At 49.0% G+C, this 25,446-nt stretch overlaps 1 long non-coding RNA gene across 1 annotated transcript in view; it reads left to right on the plus strand.

The window, feature by feature from the left end:
- Positions 1–25,446, plus strand: part of LOC147737345 (uncharacterized) — a 59,865-nt gene that overhangs the window by 6,995 nt on the left and 27,424 nt on the right. Inside the window, exon 2 of the long non-coding RNA XR_015296585.1 lies at positions 6,342–6,411. This is a non-coding gene — a long non-coding RNA (uncharacterized LOC147737345). The remainder of the gene's footprint in view (positions 1–6,341; positions 6,412–25,446) is intronic.

Genomic DNA, 25,446 nt, shown 5'->3' on the forward strand with positions numbered 1-25,446 from the left:
GACAGAAGTGGGCAACAGTCTTCAGAAAAACCAGCGAACATTATCCACTAAACAAATGGCTGGAGGCGAGTAGCACAGGAGAGATGACGAGCAAACAGTGTAATACACCCCAGCCACTACCCACATCGCACCAATCCACCCCATGACCCAAAGAAATAGGAGAAGAAAAGAGTAGAAGAAGAAGAAGAAAAAATAAGGCCCATAGGAACTGAAACGAACAAAGAAAAAACCCCCGCACACCCCCCACCCTACACGAATGCAGAGGCTACGGCCTACCCCCCCAGCAGTGTGTCTGTCGCCCCAAAAGAGTACCCGAAATTCAGGAGCAAAGGAAAGAAGGAAAAAGAGAATCACATAAGACCGGAGGAGGGCCAGAGAAATGACCAAAACAATCAGCACGTTTACCCTTGGCCACCCAACCCCGGACCCCGACCTAGTACCTAACCAACATTTACCTCCCATAATTGTCCATTACAGTCCCAGCAATGCACACAACAGGATGCAGCAAAAAGGGAGAAACATCCTCAGCCCTGTCCCCTTCGATCCAGCATGTCGACGGAGTCCAGTTCTAAAGCAGCCATCTTGGACGGAGAAGGCAACTGTGAAATCCACTGCAGAAGTCGAGGCACTTGGGATGAGTCACACAGGCTGGAAGGTCGTCCACAAAAGTCAATAAAAGCCACTACTGCTTGCCCAAGGATAGTGCAGTAGGGATCAAGACAAAGCAAAAGTCCAACTGTAGCAGCATGCCGAGGCAAGGGCATCAAATCCAGGAAGGAACAAAGAGGCACGCCACCAGAACACAAAGGAGATGGAAAACATGGCGTCCGAAGACGATGCACCAGCCATTGCGAAAGATCATTATCGCCAGACCTCTTCCGATCAACTACGGAGAGTACTGCAGCAGAATTTGAGGCTTGACCAGCCAACGCCTCCACATGCACCTGGGTAGACAATCCACTGTAAACAGGTTGAGGATGTGGCGTAGTGTGCAGCACTGAAAGGCAATCACGGCCAGCTGGAGAAATTGCGTCGAGCCGGTTCCCCAATTCTTGGGCAGTGTCGTGAAAGGCAATCCTGAGAGCCTCCAGAGCGTCCAAAACGTCATAGATTCCCAGCGGTGTATCAGGAATAGAGGATGCAGCAGTGTCCCCCGCCCAGGGCGAACGGTCGCAGAGCATTTCTGAAAGCAAGTCGCCATTTCCAATCATCGACTTCCAACTATTCCGCCGAGGATCTGCGAGGCACCGCTAGGACAAAAACATGAGGGCAACTGATCGTGGTGCAGCTCCAACTGAGGTAATACCAGCGAGCAATTAGCCCCAAAAACGTGCAGAGGACTCCACTTGCAGGCGCTTGGTGCCCGATGCGGAAAATGGCGTCCGCTACGGGGGAAGAACAACAAAGAAGCTGACCAGGCCACCGCCAAGCCGGGTGAGGATACAATGTTTGCGCCGCCGGTACAATGTTTCCAAGCGCATAGGGTCGCCGAGCGGAGGGAAGCGCTGCGGCAAGAAGCCCAGCGCAGCAATGCAATACCAGCCGATCGGCTCCTCCTCCACCGCGGCGGCCGCTGTTGTTGTGTCCGCGTCCGGCCGTCCCCCACAAGCTATGGCCCGGCTGCGATTCCTCGAAGGGCCGGGAAGAGAACAAGGACGCTTCACCGCCGGTAGCGCTCGGATTGCGCCGGGAAGCACATCAACGTGATCAGGATCACTTCCCGAGTTCACTCGCTGGGTTAAGGCACAGGATATGCGGCAGGATAGTGAAGAAAAGCACAAGGGTCGGCGGAGCCGAGAGTCTAGACGGCCATCTCGGCTGCAGGCTAGGCTCCTCCCCCCGCAGAATTTTTTAAGGCCCTTTTTGGGGCACTTTCAGATTTTTTTCTATTCCTAATTAATTCTTTATTAGAAGGAGGGCCAGTTCCGGAATCTTTTAGGCAGGGGAACATTGTAAGTTTCCCAAAGAAAGGTTAGGATAAGATGGATCCTAGCTCTTATCGTCCGATCACGCTGCTGAACTCGGACTACAAAATCGTTACAAAACTTTTATCTTGTAGGTTCAATACATTTGCAGCACAGTTGATCCACCCTGACCAGAACGGGTTTCTAGCTGGTAGACAATTGTCTACTAACACTCACTTTCTCGCAGAAGCCCTGGATTCCTAGAGGGTCAGAAGATTCCGTCTCTCATCTTATTATTAGATGCAGAAAAGGCCTTTGACCTTTTGGTCTGGGAGACATTATTTTTAATTTTACACTCTTTTAATATCCCAAGGTCATTGATACTTTTAATTCAGACCCTATATGAGAACGCGATGGCCAATATAATCATCAATTTGTAAGTGGTAGGATCTATTAAAATTAAGCGAGGCACGAGGCAAGGTTGCCCTTTATCATCGATGCTATTCGCGTTCTTTATTGAACCCTTAGCAACAGCTATTCGTAACTGTGTTGATATTTGTCCTCCAATTACAGCAATGCCCAAAATAAAGCTGTATGCTGATGACATCATGCTCTTAATTAAGCCCACAGTTGAGGTGCAATCCAAGGTCTTCAACTTGTTTGAGGACTTTGAAGCTTTAGGGGGATACCGCATTAATAAGGGCAAGACGGCAGTTATTCAGTGTGGGAGTGACGCTATAAATCTACACCCTGATATCCGGGGCTCTGTTAACTCGAATCCAAAGAGATATTTGGGAATATTTTTCTCAAATCTAATTGATGATCTATATAAATTAAACTTTGATCCCCTGATAAAGAAAGTTAAAGGGCTGTTCTCCCGATGGAATTTACTTCCTTTGTCTATTATGGGACGAGTGGCTCTGATTAAGATGTCTGTTTTACCGCTATTTAATTTTTTGTTTGCCTCAATTCCATGCACTTTATCAAATTCCTTCTTTTCTCAGGTTGAGTCAATGTTTACAGCCTTTATATGGGCCAAGAAAGTCCCACGCCTTGCACTTTATATGAAGACTTGGATCAGGGTGGTTTAGCACTTCCCAATCTTAAAAGCTACTATGATGCGTATTTTGCACAATATTTATCGAGGTTTAAGCCCGCACCACAAACACATTGATAGAGGGGTAGAAGAGAGGTAGAGTAGAGGTAGACGGGTAGAGGAGAAGTAGAGGAGTAGAGGAGAGGTAGATGGCTAGAAGAGAGGTAGAGCGATAGAAGAGTAGAAGAGAGGTAGAGGGGTAGAGGAGATGTGGAGGGATAGAAGAGAGGTAGAGGGGTAGAAGAGAGGTAGAGTAGAGGTAGAGGGGTAGAAGAGAGGTAGAGGGGTAGAGGAGAGGTAGCGGGATAGAAGAGAGGTAGAGGAATGAAGAAAGGTAGAGCGGTAGAAGGGAAGTAGAGGGGTAGAAGAGAGGTAGAGGGGTAGAAGCGAGGTAGAGTAGAGGTAGAGAGATAGAGTAGAGGTAGAGGGGTAGAAGAGAGGTAGGGATATACAGGCAAATGAAAAGGAAGCTATCAACTTCAGGAATGTGAAAGAAAGCTCTCGTATTTTGAAAGCTGATGACCCATGAGGAGAGAGGAAAGCCAGATAGCTCCTCTGCTCGTGAGCGCGCGCCCGAGCACGTAACCGCAAGCTCTAGGCCACAGTGGTAGAATTTTCTGAAGCCCACTTATTTAAAGTCTCGCCAGTGCAGGGCATGCGCTGGCTCAGGTGAGACCTAAAAAGATCGCTTTCTGACCGAAGCACTACCTTTTTGCCAAATTTGGGGTAATTCCGTTCAGTAGTTTCGGCTGTAGCCTTGCACAAATTTTCCTATGGGAAATTGATTTTTTTACTCTTAGTTTTTGATTTTCTCAAAAACTACTGAACGGATTTACACCATTTTCAAAAAGGTCGCGTTCTGAACCAAGCTCTACCTTTTTTTCCAAATTTCAGGTAATTCCGTTCAGCAGTTCGGGCTGTAGCTTGTCGCAAAATTTCCTATGGAAATTAACATGGAGAAAACGCTTTTGCTTACGCTTTTCCGCCTCTCCTCCTAATTCCATTTATAGTTCGGAAGCTCAGACAAATGTCCCTCACTGATCTTAATGGCCCCCACATGTTCTCGTCAACCTTGGTACTCTCATCCTTAGAACTCTCAGTGGTTCCACATCAAAAGCTCAGCATCAACATCATCTCCCTCGCAGACGACACCCAGCTGATCCTCTCCCTCACCAAAGACCCTAACACCGCCAAAACCAACTTACACGAAGGAATGAAAGAAGTAGCCGAGTGGATGAAGAACAGCCGTCTTAAACTAAACTCGGACAAAACGGAAGTCCTCATCTTAGGATCATCCCCCTCCGCCTGGGACGACTCATGGTGGCCACCAACCCTGGGAACCTCACCCATACCTACGGACCACGCACGTAACCTGGGCTTCATCCTGGACTCCTCCCTCTCGATGACCAAACAAGTCAACACCGTCTCATCCTCATGCTTCAACATCTTACGCATGCTCAAAAAAATCTTCCGCTGGATCCCCACCGAAACAAGAAAGACAGTCACTCACGCACTGGTCACAAGCCGACTGGACTACGGAAACACCCTCTACGCCGGAACCACAGCCAAACTACAGAAAAAACTCCAATGCATCCAAAACGCCTTAGCCAGACTCATACTGGACATCCCCCGTCAAGCTCACATCTCCGGTCACCTGAAAGACCTCCACTGGCTCCCCGTCAACAAGAGAATAACGTTCCGTCTCCTCACCCACGCACACAAAGCCCTTTGCGACCTAGGACCCGAATGCCTCAACACGCGACTGTCCTTCTACACCCCCACCCGCCAACTACGATCATCCAATCAAGCCCATCCATAGATCCACCATGGGGGGAAGAACCTTCTCCTACTTAGCGGCCAAAACCTGGAATTCTCTCCCCACCCACCTCTGCCTTGTACAGAACCAACTTCAGAAAGCAACTTAAAACTTGGATATTCGATAAGTAAAGTACCCACCCCTCCCTCCCCCCTCCCTCTTCAAGCACCTTGAGACCCTATGGGTGAGTAGTGCGCTATACAAATTTCCGAACTTGAACTTGAACTATATCACATCTTGTCTCCTCACTCCGAGCCATGGAGAAATCAGACATCCAATTCCCAGAGAACTCAACCTAGCGATTTGGCTCCTGAAGTCATAGAGTTTGGTTATTTACAACTACAACCAGACTGTATGAATATTTTCAAGGAAGCTAGAAAGCCTACTACTAGAGCATGTTATGCAGCAAATGGAAACGTTTTGTTGCCTATTGTAACAACAACCATATTAATCATCTTGATGCGTTTGTGCAGAACATAATTTGTTATCTGTTGCATTTACAGCAATGTGGATTCACTTACACATCCGTTTGTTTACACCTGGGAGTCGTAGCTGCACACTTGCAAAATAGACAACACCTATCTCTCTTCAGAGTACCAGTGATTAAAGTCTTCATGGAAGGATTAAAAAGGGTTATGGCGCCAAGTATTCCCCCTGCTCCAGAGTGGAACTTAAACATAGTTCTTCCAAGGCTAATGGGCCCACCTTTTGAACCAATGCACAAATGTCCGTTACAATTCCTGTCATGGAAAGTTGCTTTCCTCATAACGATAAACTCACGAAGGAGAGTTGATGAACTTCAGGCATTAACTATACAAGAGCCTTTCTTTCAACTTCACAAAGATTGAGTGGTTCTACGTACCAATCCTAAATTTCTCTTTAAAGTAGTTTCTGCTTAGTGGTAATTCATATGCAATATCAAATTAAAATAACATATCATTAGCATTTTCATTATTAATTTAACCATCCTAATTCTTGGATAGAATTTATGTGCTGCAATGACAATAGAGCAAAAGACACACAATTGATGGACGGAATGCAGAACAAATCAAAACATTCACCCCCAGTCAAGAGATCTGGGTTAAATCCATCATTATTTTTCTCACCATGCCACCCCAGTTTAGACCTGGCCATATGCAAATCAGTCCTGACCCTGTGCCTCATGGGAACAGTCCAGTCCGAACTGCAATGATAATAGAAGCAGATAAAAGTAATTAGCAAAATAAGCACATTGAACAGAATAAATAGTTCCACCATCTTTCTAAAACAATGTACAGGCATATAAAAACTGTATATAGCATTTTCCTACTATGCTTTCCTGTATGTGTGTGTGTCTGTGTGTGTCTGTTGGTCTCTGTGTTTCTGTCTCCCATTCCCTGTAGGGAAAGTATGTAGCTCCCCGTTGTAGAAGAGTCGGTCAAGAAGGAGCACACTGCATTGAATAATTTCTTGGTATGCACTTTTTATTAGTATTACAGGAAATCACAATGATTGATTGTCTCTGTTATATTCTTCTTTCCCACAGGGTCTTCCACTTCAGTCCCTTAGGTGAGCCTCGGCTGCTGCCGTCCCTCGGACAGAAGGTAAAGACTCAGGTAAGTGTTTTTGCTTTATGGTTTAGTCAAGGGAGGATGTGAGGGATAAATAATAGCTATGAATAAATGTGAAGGGAGGGTGTAGAGGTTGGAGCAACCAAATGAAAAAGAGTAGCCAATGATTTCTGCTCTTGTCTTTGTTTCCGTCTCACTTATTTCCTTTTCCCTGGGTCCCTTTCACCCTCAGCCTCCCCTCCCGACCCTCTCTTACTCAGCCCCTTTCCAAAAAACCCTTAGACGCCCACGCACCTGGAAGAGCCACGTCCCTCCGGGGCCATGGCGGGTGACTCCGCGTCCTTCAGTGAAGTCTGGTCATCTGCTTCGGCTTTCCCTCCTCCGCCAGGTTCGGGTGTTCTGCTCGCCGACAAGCTGTGACCTCCCCAGGGCTGCGGTTCTCTCTCTGGTAAGGCTGTTAGTCCTTCTCTGCTTTTCCGGTCTTCCCCCGCTGGTGTCTCCGCTTCGCGTTCCCATTCAGCGTGTAGCTGTACCAACTACTGACCAACCTGACGTGCTCTCCGCCCCCGCCTTCTTCAAGTGTGTATCCTCTGATGTCCGTCCTCAGCTCCGGCTTAACACCTTTGCTGCGGCGGCTATTCCGCCGCAGTGCTAACGGTCGCGGGGGGCACGCGGCTCACCTTCGCGGGTGACAGAACCGTTCTGTCACGACTCGCGGGTGAGCTGTGCTTGTGACGGAATGGTTCTGTCACGGCCCCGCCCGCTTAATGAAACGCGTCACACAGGCGCTAAATCAGCGCCGCGCAGCCGCGGCGAGCGGGCCGTGACGGAACCGTTCCGTCATGAGCACAGCCCACCCAAGGGGCGTGACGTAACGGTTCCGTCAATAGCGTCAAAAGAGTTAAAGGGGCTGCCTGCCGATTCCCCTCTCTCCACTTCTTGATGACAGCAAAGCGGACAACTGGTAAAAGGGGACTGTGAATATAGGAGGGGAGAAATATATGAAGGGATGGCATGGCACTCCTTATCCTCTATCCCATTGTCTACCACAGGGGCTACCTGACACACCCCAACCCCAGACGCACCCAAAAATAGCTTATCTTAAAAACGCACCTTCCTAAAACAAGATACTAAACAAAAGGAAAATCTTACGAGCTTCAGGTGATGTCCCTAGTGTCTGATTACTGGTGTTTGTTTAGGTTTACAGGAGTCCAGATGTTACATAGCAGACCTTGTCTATGCATGCCATGTATTTTTCATTCATTATTGTAGTATTTATGAAATCCACTCATCACGTGCCAGAAGGTAGATGTATTTGGCTACAGTTGTTTAAATAGCGCCAGACTAGACCAGGTCTGTGTCTCCTCCTCCACAGCTTGTACCCGTAAAAGTGCATCAATGTCTCCTTCCCTTGGAAGCAAATCCACTTGTGTTCCAGTTTAAGCATATTTATTCTCATAGAATCACTTTCAAAATCCACTGTTCCGCAAGTAAATCTAATTTCAGTCTGCCCCAATTCATTTTGGAGGTTCTCCCTTCATCAGGGGATGCATGTGAGGAACCTATGTTGTATGGTTTATTTTTTATTTTTTATTAAATTTTCTCTAAATTACAAGACATAATAAAAAGACAAGGTACATCTACGTCAGCAGTGCGGCTCATACACATACATTTTACAAATGATACAGTTCTTTATAATGGCCGTCTCTGGATTCTGATAGTAGTTCCGCACGCCATGATTATAGCCTCTTATCCATTAAGCGATCTAACCGAACGTACCTAAACCAAAAAATTAACAATAACCACATACAGAAAAGAAAGAAAAAAGGGAAATGTAAATTATACCCAGGACAAATTGTGCATTATCAGTCATAAGTTCGCGTCCATTGCAGATCCTTGACGCCCCGCTGGTCGCCTATTAAGCTGTAGCCTCCAAACCGCGTCATCACTAGCAAGCCCATGCCCCCCATGGGTATCCACATTCAACCACCGCTTACTCAGTCATATTTAACAGATATTGTCTTAGCGACTCCCATACATCTCTTGGCCTTGATCTAAGTGGTAGTTCTTCCGCATATACATTTAGGTTATCCCGACAGTGCACCAGGTCATTCAGCCATTCCTTGAGGACGGGCCGGCGCCCCCTCCCCCATGTGACCGCCACCCTGCGCGCAGCCATCAGCAACGCCAGTCGTACAAAGTTGCCATTTATCCCCCTCACATGTGGCACACAACACAGGAGGCACACCAGAGGGTTGCAAGGTACATCCACAGCAACCATCCTCCGCAAGCAATCCACCACCGGCACCCAGAACTTCGCCACCGCCCCGCAACGACGACCCACCATCACCAGCAACAGACCGCCCGCAGAAGCTGGAACAAGATCACAGCAGACCAGCTCGCCACCTCCCTGAGCCAGCACCCTCCTGCCAGCTCAGCGAACCCCAGCCAGGCCGCCGACAACCTCACGAAGTGGATCAGCAACTGCGCGGACGAACTCGCCCCGCTGAGGACCCCACCTAGCAGACCCGGCAGCAAGAAGGCCCCATGGTTCACCGACGAACTCAAGAGCTCCAAGAAGAACTGCCGAGCCCTCGAGAAAGTCTGGAAAAGGGAACCGACACCGGACAACAGGACCTCCTACAAACTTGCCACCCGGAAACACCACCAGCTGATCCGCGCCGCCAAGAAAACAGCATTCAAGGACCGGTTGGACAACAACGCACACAACTGCAAGGAACTCTTCAACATCGTGAAAGAGCTCTCCAACCCCAGCGCAGAAAACAACGACATCACCCCATCGCAAGACCTCTGCAACTCCCTCGCCTCATACTTCCACAACAAGATCACGGACATACACAGCAGTTTCAACAACCAACCAACGCACACCATGACCGACCAACCACCCCCCCCCCACCACCACCCTCCACGCCTGGACCCCGATCAGCACCGAAGACACCATCCGCACGATGAACTCCATCCACTCCGGATCACCGACCGACCCCTGCCCTCACCACGTCTTCAACAGGGCCGACGCTGTCATCGCACCCCACCTGCGAGACATCATCAACACCTCCTTCGAAACCGCCATCTTCCCTGAGAGCTGGAAACACGCCGAACTCAGCGCCCTACTCAAGAAACCAACAGCGGACCCCACCGACCTCAAGAATTACCGCCCCATCTCGCTTCTCCCGTTTCCAGCCAAAGTCATCGAGAAGACCGTCAACAAGCAGATGGCCGCCTTCCTCGAGACGAACGGATCCCTCGACCCCTCACAGTCCGGCTTCCGAGCCAAACACAGCACCGAGACCGCCCTCATCGCCGCCACCGATGACATCCGAGCCCTGATGGACAATGGAGAAACAGCGGCCCTCATCCTCCTAGACCTCTCCGCGGCATTCGACACGGTCTGCCACCGCACTCTAGTACGGCGCCTCAGCAACATCGGAATCCAGGGCAAGGCGCTGGAATGGATCATCTCCTTCCTCGACGGAAGAACACAGAGAGTCCGCCTACCACCGTACAAGTCAGAGGCCTCCGAAGTCATCTGCGGCGTCCCCCAAGGATCATCCCTGAGCCCCACCCTCTTCAACGTCTACATGAGCCCCCTCGCGGCCATCGTACGCAAACACCACCTCAGCATAATCTCCTACGCCGACGACACCCAGCTGATCCTCTCCCTGACCAACGACCCCGCCGCCGCCAGAGCCAACCTGCACGAAGGGATGAAAGAGGTAGCCGAGTGGATGACGACCAGCCGCCTGAAACTGAACTCGGACAAGACGGAGGTCCTCATCCTGGGCTCCTCTCCCTCCGCCTGGGACGACTCCTGGTGGCCTCCCGCCCTGGGCACCGCACCCAAACCGACAGACCATGCACGAAACCTGGGCTTCATCCTGGACTCCTCCCTCTCCATGACCAGGCAAGTCAACAACGTCTCCTCGGCGTGCTTCAACATCCTACGCATGCTACGAAAGATCTTCTGGTGGATCCCCACCGAGACCAGGAAGACCGTCACCCAGGCCCTCGTCACCAGCCGACTGGACTACGGCAACGCCCTCTACGCCGGTACCACCGCCAAGCTCCAGAAGAGACTCCAGCGGATCCAAAACGCCTCAGCCAGACTCATCCTCGACATCCCACGATCCAGCCACATCTCCGGACATCTGAGAGACCTTCACTGGCTCCCCGTCAACAAGAGAATCACCTTCCGCCTCCTCACCCACGCACACAAAGCCCTACACGACCAAGGCCCGAGCTACCTCAACAGCCGAGTCAAATTCTACGCTCCCAAACGCCACCTCCGATCAGCCAACCACGCCCTCGCCGCCGTCCCCCGCATCCGAAGAGCGACTACAGGAGGAAGGTCCTTCTCCTACCTGGCCGCCAAGACCTGGAACTCCCTCCCGTCCGACCTGCGCCTGACCCAAGACCACCTCTCCTTCAGGAAGAAGCTGAAGACCTGGCTGTTCGAGCAGTAGCGGCACAAATCCCCCCCCCCCCCCCCCCCCCCAGCGCCTTGAGACCCTACGGGTATGTAGCGCGCTCTATAAGTGTCACTGATTGATTGATTGAACTCCACGCCAAATGCATGAAGTCTGCATCGTCCTGTCCGCACCTATCACAGCACGCCGACTCCCGCAGTCCATACCTGCACAATCGAGCTGGAGTGTAGTACACCTGGTGTATATATTTAAAGTGAATTATCTTTAAATTACCATTCATACAGAGCTTCCCCGTTAGTCCGCAAACATGCTTCCAGTTATCTTCAGATATACGCTCAGGCAGACACTCATTCCATCTCTCCCAGCTCCTATCCGCCACACCCACCGTTTCACTTTTAATAAGGGTGTACAATCTAGAGATTAGCTTTCTACTATTAGGCGTGGTGAGGACCATCTGTAGAGAAAGCAGCACTGGCTGTTCACTCGGAAAATTGGGATAATGTGCTCTAGTCGCGTGTCGCAGTCTATGGATCGCAAACCGAAAGAGAAGCGACTGGTTTGTGATGTGCTGTAAACCCTCTTGTGTGACAAAAGTGCAGTTGGGGTAAACATCTCTCATATGGGAAATGCCTGCCTCCCTAAGCACCCTCATAGATGGTGCCTCATACGTGACAGACATTCGCGCATGATGCTCTAGTCGCATTTCCGGTGCGTATAACGGCAGCTTCTGTGCTAGCTTCCCGATCCTCTGCCACGCCGAGACCGTGGTATCAACTGTATTTATTTCCGATCACGGGGTGCCCCGCGAGAAATGCATCCTGCTCAACACCCGCTCGTTCCACAGACATGCCATCGACCTTTGGAATCTACTAGACACCATTTCTCCGGACGTCGCCTTCCTAACAGAAACATGGATGAACGCCTCATCAGCTCCAGACATCACCATAGTCATCCCGGACGGCTACAAGATCATCCGAAAAGACCGCACCATCCAAACAGGAGGAGGCATCGCCATCGTCCATAAGAACTCCATCCACGTCTCAACCAGCTCAGACGACAACCTCACTATCGCCGAACATCTTCACTTCCAGATCCACACCGACCCCAAGACCACACTCAGAGACACCCTCCTCTACAGGCCACCAGGACCCCGTACACAATTCAGTGAAGACATCACTGACTTCATCACCCCACACGCCCTCCCCTCCAAGGACTACATTCTACTGGGAGACCTCAATTTCCACCTGGAAAAGAGCAACGACAGGAACACAACCACCCTTCTGGACAATCTCGCCAACCTCGGACTCAAACAACTTGTAAACACCCCCACCCACTACGCAGGACACACACTCGACCCTATCTTCACCTCCAGCAAGCACATCTCCTTCAATCACACCACAGCTCTCCATTGGACGGACCACAGCTGAGTTCACTTTAACTACAAAAAGACCACAATCCACAACCACCCCCAACCAACTCTGCGAAGCAACTGGAACAAAATCACCATTGAACAGATCTCCACATCGCTTCTTCAAAACCCCCCTGCCTATTCGTCGAACCCTAACCAAGCAGCCATCAACCGCACACAATGGCTTACCCACAGCGCCGACAACCTAGCACCCTTGAAAAAACGTCAAATCAAGCTAGGCAGCAAAAACGCCCCCTGGTTCAACGATGACCTTAAGAAATCCAAGAAACTCTGCCGTTCCCTTGAGAAAGCCTGGAAAAAAGACCCAAACACTAGCACCAGAGACGCCTTCAAAAACGCCACCCGTAAACACCACCAACTGATCCGATCAGCCAAGAAATCTGCATTCAAAGACCGACTAGACAACAACGCCCACAACAGCAAGGAACTATTCAACATCGTCAAAGAGTTTACCAACCCCATTGCCAACTCCAACGACATCACTCCCTCTCAAATCCTTTGCGACTCCCTAGCTTCATTCTTCCACGACAAAATCACCGACATCCATAACAGCTTCGACAACCAATCCGGAGACCAACCCACCCAACCTACCCCCGAACCTAAACCCCCCCGAACATCCTTTATGACTAAAACCAAGCCCTCGCTGCTGTTCCACGCATCAACAAAACCACCATGGGGGGAAGATCCTTCTCCTACTTAGCGGCTAAAACCTGGAACTCCATTCCCATTCACCTCCGCCTTACTCAAAACCACCTAGCCTTCAGAAAACAGCTTAAAACCTGGATATTCGACAAGTAATTCTCCACCCCTCCTCTAGCGCCTTGAGACCCTCTGGGTATGTAGTGCGCTATATAAATCACTTGACTTGACTGACTTGACTTGACTAATCACACTGTGCAGGGGGACGGGAGCCGTGTCACCTTCCTCAACCGCAACATGCGGAGTGAAAGCGTGCGGCCTAAACCAATAATATAGATACTGCGTCTGCGCACTGAGGTAATATGCGTAGAAATCCGGTGCCGCAAATCCTCCCCTCTCGTATTCCTTGGTGAGGAGCGACCACTGCACTCGCGCAGTCTTACCCGCCCAGACCAGTCTGATTAAGTGGCCACGGAGTGTCCTAAAAAATTCCATATTGAGCACTATTGGAAGATTTACAAACAAATATAAGAATCTAGGTAACACCACCATCTTGATGAGAGCGATAGGGTCTTCCAGCGACAATGGCAATAAAATCCAAGTCTCAGCCATGGTCTTCAGTTTCGAGCATGCCCATCCGTAATTCTCACGAATCACCACCGCAGGGTCGCGATGCACCCAAACACCCAGATACTTGACGGGGTCAGTTGACCATAGTAGCGGGTATTCCAGACTAGGCCGAGGTGTGCCAGCTGTGAGTGGGATTACAAAGGACTTCTCCCAGTTAATGTGAAAGCCCGAAATGAGCCCGAAGCGCACATACTCCCGCAACAGCTGCGCCAGGTATCTGGACGGCTCTCGTACAAACAGGACCATGTCATCAGCATATAGTGAAATTGATACCGGTCGGTGTGTAAAATTCAAGGCTGTCTCCCTGTGACGCTGTCGAATAACACAGGCCAGCGTCTCAAGGATGATCGCAAATAATAAAGGCGAGAGAGGGCACCCCTGTTGAGTCCCTCTTTCAATTTGCAGTGCCTCCGAAGTCATTCTGCCCACCCGCTCTCTTGCCGACGGAGCCGTGTAAAGCACCGTTATCCACTGGAGGAACATTGTAGGGAAGCCCATGCGTCGCAGAACTTGATGCATATAATGCCATTCCACTGAGTCAAACGCTTTGGCGGCGTCCAGCAACACCGCCACTGCCTCCAGATCAGGTTCCAAGACGTGGAACATAGAGAATAGCGTGTGGAGGTTATGCGAGGTGGACCGCTCCGGCACGAACCCCGACTGATCAGGCAGTATCAACCCCTGTAGCAATGGCTGTAACTTAGTGGCAAGGACCTTCGCCAGGATTTTAGCATCGATATTGATTAATGACAGCGGGCGGTACGACTCACAGCGGTCCGCCGGTTTGTCTTTCTTAAGCAAGGTGACAATGAGTGCCTCTCTTAGGGATGTAGGGAGCAGCCCCGAGTCATACCCTTCAGCGTAGACTTCTAATAGGTGCGGTGCAATCAGGTCAGCATATTTCTTATAAAATTCGATCGTCAGCCCATCAGGGCCGGGCGCCTTGCCATTGGAGAGTGCCGCTATCGCCAGCTTTATGTCCTGCTCATCTATGGGGAGACATAGATACTTACGCTGCGCGTCTGACAGCCAGGCACAGGCGATATCTTCCAAAAATGCGTCAAAATCCTCCGCTGGCGGCGACCCTCTTGTGCTATATAGATCTTTGTATAAGGCACGGATTTGCTCAGTGATGGCCTCCGGAGTACAGTGCTCTCCACCCTCATCATCTACTATCCTATCCACCCTCTGCTGTTCAAACCATTCTTTTATTTTGAATGCAAGCGTGCGACTTGGTCTGCCTGCCTCTCCATATCGCCTGGCTGTATGTCTACGGGTCGGATATTTCACCTCTGTCTCCGCAAAAGAGTCGTATTCCCCTATCAGCTCTCGTATCCGAGCCAGTGTGGTCGCCGCAGGCTGTCTCTCATATTCGTGCTTCAAGCTTCTCAGTTCACTCTCTATCCTCTGTAACTGCGTTCGTATATCGCGCAGTATGCCAGCAGCTGTCCTGATACACACTCCTCTAATAGTGACCTTGAAGGCCTCCCACAGCGTTCCTGCTTGGTCTACTGTACCTTTATTTAATGCAAAGTACTGAACTATGGCCTCATGTACGGCTTTTTCATACACAGGGTCCAGAAGTGCCTCATACCTAAACCGCCATGTGAAGGGACGGTAAACACCCTTCGGGTTCCTAAGAATCAATTTCACTGGGTTGTGATCGGAAAGCGTACGTGCAAGCACCACCACTTCATCGGCCCAGTTAACCAACTCAACGTCAATCAGCCAATAGTCAAGCCTTGACCATCTTCCATGCATGGGTGTCGCATGCCTCCCCTCTCGCTTTTGCGGGTTCCGCTGCCTGCAGACATCTCTTAACCCAAACTCTTCTGTATCCCTTAGCACTCTCCCAGCGACTCTCGGTGTACGATGCGTCACCGGATTTGGCTTAGCGTTCAGATACGTGTTGAAGTCCCCACCCTAAATGACAGGGGCAGCCGGCCACTCTCTCAGTCGTTCGCAAATACAATCCACACACAATGGGTCATCAGCGATGGGCCCATACATGCTAACAATTATGATCAAGTGGCCCCGTAGCTTCCCACACACCATTGCGCACCTTCCATCACCATCCACATAAGTATGCAATGCTTGAAAATCTGTGCCTTTCTTGACCAGTATCATCACACCTCTGGCATAGGAAGAAAACGACGCCCACCTGTTCAGGGCCCCACACGTCGCATGTGGTGCTAAGTGCGTTTCCTGCAGTAACACCAGTTGTGTTTCATGTCTATTGAGCTATGCTATCGTTTGCCTCACTTTTTTAGGAGAGTTGAGGCCGCGGACATTCCATGTCGTCATCATACATTAGAAATCCCTCTTCTTGCAGCTTATGACCCTGAACCCAAGGATGCATTATATACGCAGCAACAGCACAGCTCTGGCACAGCAACTGCAACAGTACCTGACTCGCGAATCTGACTGAATTCAATGCTGGAAACACATAAGACACAAATAAATCACAAAAACCCCGGCCTACCCCCACCCACCTCCCACTCTAACCTCCCAATCAGGTCGAGATCCAGACCTACCCCCCATACGTAGTGCTTCGATCTTAAGGGCGATACCCTCCTGGGGAAGAGGTACAGCAGCGCATACACGCACCGAAGTGCAGCCGCCGGAACTTGTCAATGTCTTCCCCGCTGGGCACCGAACATGAACCTTGTAATCAACATAACTCAGCTCCTCCCGCCAACCCCAGAAGGACATCCTGTAGGGCTATCAGTCCCGCCATTCCACCCCCTGTACCTATATTCAGTACAAAACAATGCAGTCTCAACAATACCAATGCCAACAGTGCAGGGATAGCATGGTCGCTAGAAGGTACTCCAGTAGTCATCCATTTTGTCTAAGGTTCAGTCCGCATCACAAGTCCCGATGCCGCTTGTTTGTCTTCCACTCGCCTCCGGTTCTGCTTAGTCTTGCAAATGTGTTTTGTAAACTTTAGAGCCGACTTCGCGTCTGTAAAGAAATGGGACTGTTCCTCATGCGTGATCTTCAATTTCGCAGGTTACAACATGGCGTAGGGCACCGCCGCCTCCCTCAGCAACTTTTTTACCGGCACGAACTCCCTCTGGGCCGTTTGCACATTTGGCGTGTAGTCCGGAAAAAAGGACAGCGTATCTCCCTTATACACCACTGGTTCCTTCGCCCTCGCCTCTCTGAGGATAGTGTCTCTGTGGGCATAATTCAATAGTCGTGCAATGATCGGGCGCGGCGGCGCTCCAGGCTTGGGCCTGGGCCCCAAGAATCTGTGCGCTCTCTCTACTGTCATGACACTGGAGAGAGCAGGCCCAAAGAGCTCACGCAGCATTCCGTCAATGAAAGGCTCCATTTTTGATATTGGTGTGGTCTCCGATAGGCCAATGATGCGGACGTTGTTCCGCCTAGACCTTGCTTCTAAGTCCTCATTCTTTGCACTTATCACTTCTAGTATCTTCTCCATTTGTAGGATTTGCGTGCGCGCCTCCGCCTGCGAGTCATGTCCATCCGACACTCGGTTCTCGAGGACATCTAGACGGTGTTCGTGCTTGTTAACTTTTTGACAATTTCCAAGCCAGTTGCTAAGGCATTAATTTTGCTGTCGATAGATTTCATCCCTCCGCGCAGTTCCAGATGTATCGTCCTGGTATCATCTTCTGCATCGTCGTGGTGTCTCGGGGCGCCACGTGGGTCACTCTGGTCAGCCGAACCTTCTGCATTACGCGTCGTCCTCTTATTTTCGAAGGTCAGCTTCACTTGCTTAGTGTCAGAACCCGTCATTTGGACTGAAGTAAAAGAAATTCTGGATTCTAAGATCTCCAGAGGGAAACTGTACTACCTCATCGATTGGAAAGGTTATGGGCCGGAAGAGCGATCGTGGGAACTGGAAGAAGATGTTCACGCTCCCAGATTGATTCATTCCTTCCATCAACGCTACCCTTCCAAGCCCAGACGGAGGGAGCCTGCCTTGTTGGGGGGTACTGTCAGAACCCGTCATTTGGACTCGCAGATATGTGGTTCAATCTCAACCCAAGATGAAGCCCGAATGTACGCATATTCGTCATGGTCGGAGAGGGTCCGATTCTGGAGAGACAAAAAGGCTGCCACAGTGCCGTGGTGCTGTGAGGTTGACGCTCTAGTCGTTTAGCCTCGTTTTGGTGCGGAGAGTACGAGCGGGGCGCAAGTTCTAGAAACTACGCACTTCACCTGAACCGTTAGCGAAGACGAACCTGTGTGCGTAACTCTGGTGATTTCCTTGAATCCTTAGTTCTAAAGTATCCTGGTTGTAGTACTCCATTTGCGTTTAGCGCGAGTGTCGAGGAAATGTTGTTACGGCGTATTAATTCAAACGCGTAATAACCTTCCCCTTTTCCAAGTCCGAGTTCCCAGCGGTGAAGAAAACCTTCGAAGAGTCGACGAAGAGTATAGCGAGTAATGGTGATTTCCTGAGGAGAAGAAGAATTCCAACGTTGAAGAGAGTCAGTCAGCGAACGGAAAGCTAAGTGACAATAAACAGTGTTTGGCCAAACTGAAGATATCCACAGTGACATAAATTGTGTTCTCAAGTGAAGAAAGACTTATTTCTTGAACTTTTGTGTGAAAAGAGAAAAGAAAGACTTATTTCTTGAACTTTTGTGTGAAAAGAGAAAAGAAAGATTACCTGAACTTGCCTCCTTTGAGTCAATTGCCTAAGAGAAAAGACTATCTATAAGTAAAGACTTGTTCAAGAGATTCCTACTCAGTGCAACTTTACAGAACTCCAAATGCAGCGTCATCGATTAGTTAGCGAATAACGACTAACTAGACGAGAAAACCAATACCCCTTAGAAGAGAAGCAAGGTCCAGGAAAAAGTAAAGTGAGTTAATATAGAACCCGTGAATATCAGAGTCAGAGTAGTTGAGGAGGGAAAACTAATGGTGTGCTCCTCTTACAGGTTTCTAACACGCAGACACCCTGAAGGAAGTTGTCTGAAGAAACTTTTCGGACCAGTCTCTTCTCTGTTTGTTATTTTATCCACACCCCCTTCCCGGAGGATGATGTAGGGAGGTTCTTCTAGACCTGCCGACATCGTCTCTTGGGATTCGGGTATTAGCATCTAGTTCCCGAGCCTGAATTCATCTCTGCTCCTGCGCAAGTGAGAGTCAAGACTATACATACCAGGTAATGCTTGGAGCTCTGACAGAGTGAAGTGCCCAAGTATTTTTTGCGCCTGAGCAGAGATGGCCGAAGGAATAGATGTTCAATCGTTAGGGACAATCCTAGACGCAATCCACAAGGAACTGGGGGCAGTAAGAGAGGAGAACCAAAATTTAAAACAAGAAGTAGTTAACGCCCGAAAGGAGACAGCCGAGTTAGCCCTGAGATTACACAGAACTAGTAGTTTAGAGCGAGAGGCCATGAACCCAGTGTTAGAAGCGACAAACAGGTCAACAACACAAGTCTTTCACTCACTGTCTCCAGTTATTCCTCTAGCCGCCCCTGAAAGGTTTAACGGGGATCCACAGAAGGCACAGATATTCCTCTCACAATGCTCCTTGCATTTCCTTTGCCGTCCGTCCATTTTCCCTGACGCGCAGTCCAAAGTAGCCTTCATTCTCTCGTATCTGAGCGGGGATGCAGCGGCCTGGTCCATGCCTCTAGTCACGAGAGAAGACCCGCTGCTGAGGAACTTCGAAAATTTCAAACAAGAATTTCTTCGAATATTTGATCGCAGGAGAATCTCCCAGGTTGTGGACAATGAATTACTTGATTTACGACAAGGTAATCGAGATTTAATAGCATATCTGGCGCAGTTCAATAAGTTAGTGGTGGAGACGGATTGGCCGGAAAGCAAGCGAGCAGCAGTTTTTTATCGTGGGTTAAGAGACGAGCTGAAGGACACGTTAGCCCAAATTCCGAATCGCCCAACGAAGATATCGGCCCTCATCGATTTAGTTCTAGAAATAGATTTTCGTCAAGGGGAGCGAAGAGGGGAAAAGAAAAAGGATTTCCGAGCGGCCGTTCCTAGGTTTGACAGGGCGCGTTCTGAAGGAACAAGAACCTCTGAAGCGACCTCAGGAATTGAACCAATGCAAATCGGAACCATCAGAGGACCCCTAACGAAGGAAGAAAGAGAAAGGAGAAGGACGAATAACCTGTGCATATATTGTGGTTCGAGTGGGCATTTTGTCCGAAACTGTCCGAAGAAGCCCAAAGGAACATTCAAGCCGAAGGAAAACTAGCGGCACCACCCGTGGCTGGAGTTGAACGGGTGGGTGCGATTACAGAAGAGACTCCAAAAGAACACCATGTGGCGAATACCCTACAAGCGGCGGCTCCACATTTGATTCTGTCTATGAGAGTGATGTTCCGATCGACGGTCCTAACCGAAGTCTCAGTAATGATAGACTCTGGAGCGACGGGAAATTTCTGTGACTTGCGTTTTGCGGACAAGGTGGGAATCCAAGCAATAAAGAAAGAGAAGAGTGAGCCAGTCCGCGCCGTAGATGGAACTAATTTATCATCGGGACCCATCGTGAGCCACACGGAGGTGATGGAACTGATTACCGCAGATGGCCATCGTGAACAGATCCAGTTCAATTTGATCGACGCTCCACAGTTTCAGTTAATTCTTGGATTGCCGTGGCTCACGGAGCATAACCCTACGATCGACTGGAACTCCAGGACCGTTCTTATGGACTCAAATTACTGTTGTGAGAACTGTTTTGTTCCAAGGAATAGCGGAGAAGGAATAAACCCAGCTCATGCCTTGAGTCTTGTGGAGCATTCTGTGTGTGCCATCGACACACACCAGATCCCAGAGGTGTATAAGGAGTTCGAGAGCGTGTTCAACGAAGTGGAAGCAGAGCTTTTACCTCCACATAGAGCCTACGACTGCAAGATAGACCTAGAATCTGGAGCCAATTTGCCATGCAGTCGAGTGTACGCATTAACGGAGAAAGAACACCAACATCTTAAGGAATACCTGGACAAGTATTTGGCAAATGGTTTCATCCGACCATCACAGTCACCTGTCTCATCGCCCCTATTTTTTGTGCCAAAGAAGGAAGGAGAATTGAGAACGTGCATCGATTACAGAGCAATCAATAGGATAACAAAAAAGAACAGATACCCTCTGCCCTTGATATCGGAATTATTGGATCAAGTCAAAGGAGCCCAAATCTATACAAAATTAGATCTGCGAGGGGCCTACCATCTAGTCAGAATGCGAGAAGGAGATGAATGGAAGACAGCCTTTCGGACTAGATTCGGGCTGTTCGAGTACCAAGTGATGCCCTATGGGCTATGTAATGCCCCAGCTGCCTTCCAGCACTTTATCAATGATGTCTTGAAGGAGTTCATCGACCAGTGTGCCATAGTGTACATTGACGACATCTTGATTTATTCCTCCGATGTGACGAGACACCATGAGCAGGTGAAAGGAGTCTTGAGAAAATTGCAAGAGAACAAGTTGTTTGTAAAATTGGAGAAATGTGCTTTCGATGTCTCTCAGGTCGAATTCTTAGGATTTGTCCTTTCCCCGTCTGGCATTTTAATGGATCCGAGGAAGGTAGAGGCGGTGACCACCTGGAAATCTCCAACGAGTGTGAAAGAGGTCCAAAGCTTCATTGGGTTTGCCAACTTCTACAGACGATTCATCAGTGAGTTCTCCGGAAAGATTTTACCCCTTACCAGACTATTGAGAAAAGGAACGAAGTTCGAGTGGTCGAAAGAATCCGAAGAGGCCTTCCAAGCCTTAAAAGAAGCCTTTACTACAGCACCGGTACTGCTTCATGCTGATCCATCGGAACCGTTTTATGTAGAGACCGATGCGTCAGACCAGGCGCTGGGGGGGGTCCTGTCGCAGCGTCACAAGAGCACAGGTCAACTGCATCCAGTAGCTTACAGATCTAGGAAGCTGACCCCAGCAGAAATCAACTACACCATCACCGAGAAGGAACTACTGGCTATCAAGGATGCTTTCAAGGAGTGGCGGCATTATCTGATGGGAACACAGCATCAAGTCACAGTATTCACGGATCATCGAAACCTGAAATTCTTGAAATCCGCCAGAACGCTCACGCCAAGGCAACTTAGATGGTCCTTGTACTTTGCAGATTACGACTTTGTAATTACCTTTCTTCCAGGAGCACAAAATGGGAAGGCTGATGCGCTTTCCAGATTGGGCACCGACCCTCAGAGAGCGGCCATAGATATTCAACCGATCATCCCTGAGAACAAGTTTATTGGGGCCACAGTCTCGATCGATATCCAAGAGGCCATAGCAGAAAGCATGAGTTCGGAGGCTAAGCAGGATTGGGTTAAGGAAGATCCTCAATTGTAAGGAGGGAGCTACCCTTTTTGCCAGGAAAAGGATTGGGTCAACAATCTTAAGGAAGATCCTAACAGGACAATTGTTTGTCAGTTGCCATATCATGGGGAGGCCTTGTATGTGCCAACAACGGAATTGCAGCAACAGGTGATGCGTGAATGTCATGATGATAAGCTGGCCGGACACAAGGGAGAAAACAAAACCGAAGAGTTGGTAAAGAGACACTATTGGTGGCCTGGAATGTCAACTGATATTGAGAGATATGTTAAGGCTTGTGAGGTCTGCGCTCAGGGAAAATCTGAACGACAAGCCCCAAAAGGGCTCCTGCAACCCCTACCCACCCCTCCTTATCCCTGGCACACAGTGACTCTTGATCTCATCACTGATTTACCTTTGAGCAGGGGTTATGACACCATTCTAGTGGTAGTAGATGCCTTCTCTAAAATGGCCCACTTCATAGCATTAAAAGGAACTCCGTCAGCCAAACAATTAGCAGATCATTTTAGCTCCCAAATAGTCAGGATCCATGGCATACCCAAGGTGGTCATTTCGGATAGGGGTACCCAGTTTATATCCCATTTTTGGAGGGCATTCATGAAAGGTCTAGGTACTGAAGTTAGGTTTTCTACGAGCTATCACCCAGAGACTGATGGGCAAACAGAAAGGGTGAATCAAGAGCTGGAACAATATCTCCGACTATTCCTCCTGAAAGAGGAAATTCAGTGGGCCGATTACTTGTGGTCGGCGGAATTCGCCCATAACAATGCAAGAAACAGTTCCACTGGTTTCTCCCCCTTCTTCTTGAATTATGGACGACACCCAAATGCATCAATTCGACAAATGGAAATTGCAGTCCCAGCTGTCAAAGACCTGGTATCCCAGATGAGTCAAATCCAGCAAAAAGCAGCAGACAATCTGCAAAGGGCTAAGGAGAAATATAAGACTTATGCAGATAAGAAGAGACGTGCTAGTCCTCCACTGTCCGTAGGAGATAAGGTGTGGTTGAACACAAAACATCTGAGACTAAAAGGAAATCGAAAATTTCAACCCCGCTTTATTGGTCCTTACCCTGTGGAGAAGCAAATTAATCCAGTTACCTATCAATTGACACTCCCTCCTAAGATGAAGATTCACCCTGTCTTCCATGTTTCCTTGCTTAAGAGAACTTCTGCAGAGCTGAGAATGCAATCACCCCCTAAGCCAATTCACCTGGAGAGGGGAACGGAGTTTGAAGTAAAAGAAATTCTGGATTCTAAGATCTCCAGAGGGAAACTGTACTACCTCATCGATTGGAAAGGTTATGGGCCGGAAGAGCGATCGTGGGAACTGGAAGAAGATGTTCACGCTCCCAGATTGATTCATTCCTTCCATCAACGCTACCCTTCCAAGCCCAGACGGAGGGAGCCTGCCTTGTTGGGGGGTACTGTCAGAACCCGTCATTTGGACTGAAGTAAAAGAAATTCTGGATTCTAAGATCTCCAGAGGGAAACTGTACTACCTCATCGATTGGAAAGGTTATGGGCCGGAAGAGCGATCGTGGGAACTGGAAGAAGATGTTCACGCTCCCAGATTGATTCATTCCTTCCATCAACGCTACCCTTCCAAGCCCAGACGGAGGGAGCCTGCCTTGTTGGGGGGTACTGTCAGAACCCGTCATTTGGACTCGCAGATATGTGGTTCAATCTCAACCCAAGATGAAGCCCGAATGTACGCATATTCGTCATGGTCGGAGAGGGTCCGATTCTGGAGAGACAAAATGGCTGCCACAGTGCTGTGGTGCTGTGAGGTTGACGCTCTAGTCGTTTAGCCTCGTTTTGGTGCGGAGAGTACGAGCGGGGCGCAAGTTCTAGAAACTACGCACTTCACCTGAACCGTTAGCGAAAACGAACCTGTGTGCGTAACTCTGGTGATTTCCTTGAATCCTTAGTTCTAAAGTATCCTGGTTGTAGTACTCCATTCGCGTTTAGCGCGAGTGTCGAGGAAATGTTGTTACAGCGTATTAATTCAAACGCGTAATAACCTTCCCCTTTTCCAAGTCCGAGTTCCCAGCGGTGAAGAAAACCTTCGAAGAGTCGACGAAGAGTATAGCGAGTAATGGTGATTTCCTGAGGAGAAGAAGAATTCCAACGTTGAAGAGAGTCAGTCAGCGAACGGAAAGCTAAGTGACAATAAACAGTGTTTGGCCAAACTGAAGATATCCACAGTGACATAAATTGTGTTCTCAAGTGAAGAAAGACTTATTTCTTGAACTTTTGTGTGAAAAGAGAAAAGAAAGACTTATTTCTTGAACTTTTGTGTGAAAAGAGAAAAGAAAGATTACCTGAACTTGCCTCCTTTGAGTCAATTGCCTAAGAGAAAAGACTATCTATAAGTAAAGACTTGTTCAAGAGATTCCTACTCAGTGCAACTTTACAGAACTCCAAATGCAGCGTCATCGATTAGTTAGCGAATAACGACTAACTAGACGAGAAAACCAATACCCCTTAGAAGAGAAGCAAGGTCCAGGAAAAAGTAAAGTGAGTTAATATAGAACCCGTGAATATCAGAGTCAGAGTAGTTGAGGAGGGAAAACTAATGGTGTGCTCCTCTTACAGGTTTCTAACACGCAGACACCCTGAAGGAAGTTGTCTGAAGAAACTTTTCGGACCAGTCTCTTCTCTGTTTGTTATTTTATCCACACCCCCTTCCCGGAGGATGATGTAGGGAGGTTCTTCTAGACCTGCCGACATCGTCTCTTGGGATTCGGGTATTAGCATCTAGTTCCCGAGCCTGAATTCATCTCTGCTCCTGCGCAAGTGAGAGTCAAGACTATACATACCAGGTAATGCTTGGAGCTCTGACAGAGTGAAGTGCCCAAGTATTTTTTGCGCCTGAGCAGAGATGGCCGAAGGAATAGATGTTCAATCGTTAGGGACAATCCTAGACGCAATCCACAAGGAACTGGGGGCAGTAAGAGAGGAGAACCAAAATTTAAAACAAGAAGTAGTTAACGCCCGAAAGGAGACAGCCGAGTTAGCCCTGAGATTACACAGAACTAGTAGTTTAGAGCGAGAGGCCATGAACCCAGTGTTAGAAGCGACAAACAGGTCAACAACACAAGTCTTTCACTCACTGTCTCCAGTTATTCCTCTAGCCGCCCCTGAAAGGTTTAACGGGGATCCACAGAAGGCACAGATATTCCTCTCACAATGCTCCTTGCATTTCCTTTGCCGTCCGTCCATTTTCCCTGACGCGCAGTCCAAAGTAGCCTTCATTCTCTCGTATCTGAGCGGGGATGCAGCAGCCTGGTCCATGCCTCTAGTCACGAGAGAAGACCCGCTGCTGAGGAACTTCGAAAATTTCAAACAAGAATTTCTTCGAATATTTGATCGCAGGAGAATCTCCCAGGTTGTGGACAATGAATTACTTGATTTACGACAAGGTAATCGAGATTTAATAGCATATCTGGCGCAGTTCAATAAGTTAGTGGTGGAGACGGATTGGCCGGAAAGCAAGCGAGCAGCAGTTTTTTATCGTGGGTTAAGAGACGAGCTGAAGGACACGTTAGCCCAAATTCCGAATCGCCCAACGGAGATATCGGCCCTCATCGATTTAGTTCTAGAAATAGATTTTCGTCAAGGGGAGCGAAGAGGGGAAAAGA

This window comes from Lissotriton vulgaris, chromosome 1_1, assembly GCF_964263255.1.
Source record: "Lissotriton vulgaris chromosome 1_1, aLisVul1.2, whole genome shotgun sequence".
Classification (NCBI taxonomy): domain Eukaryota; kingdom Metazoa; phylum Chordata; class Amphibia; order Caudata; family Salamandridae; genus Lissotriton; species Lissotriton vulgaris.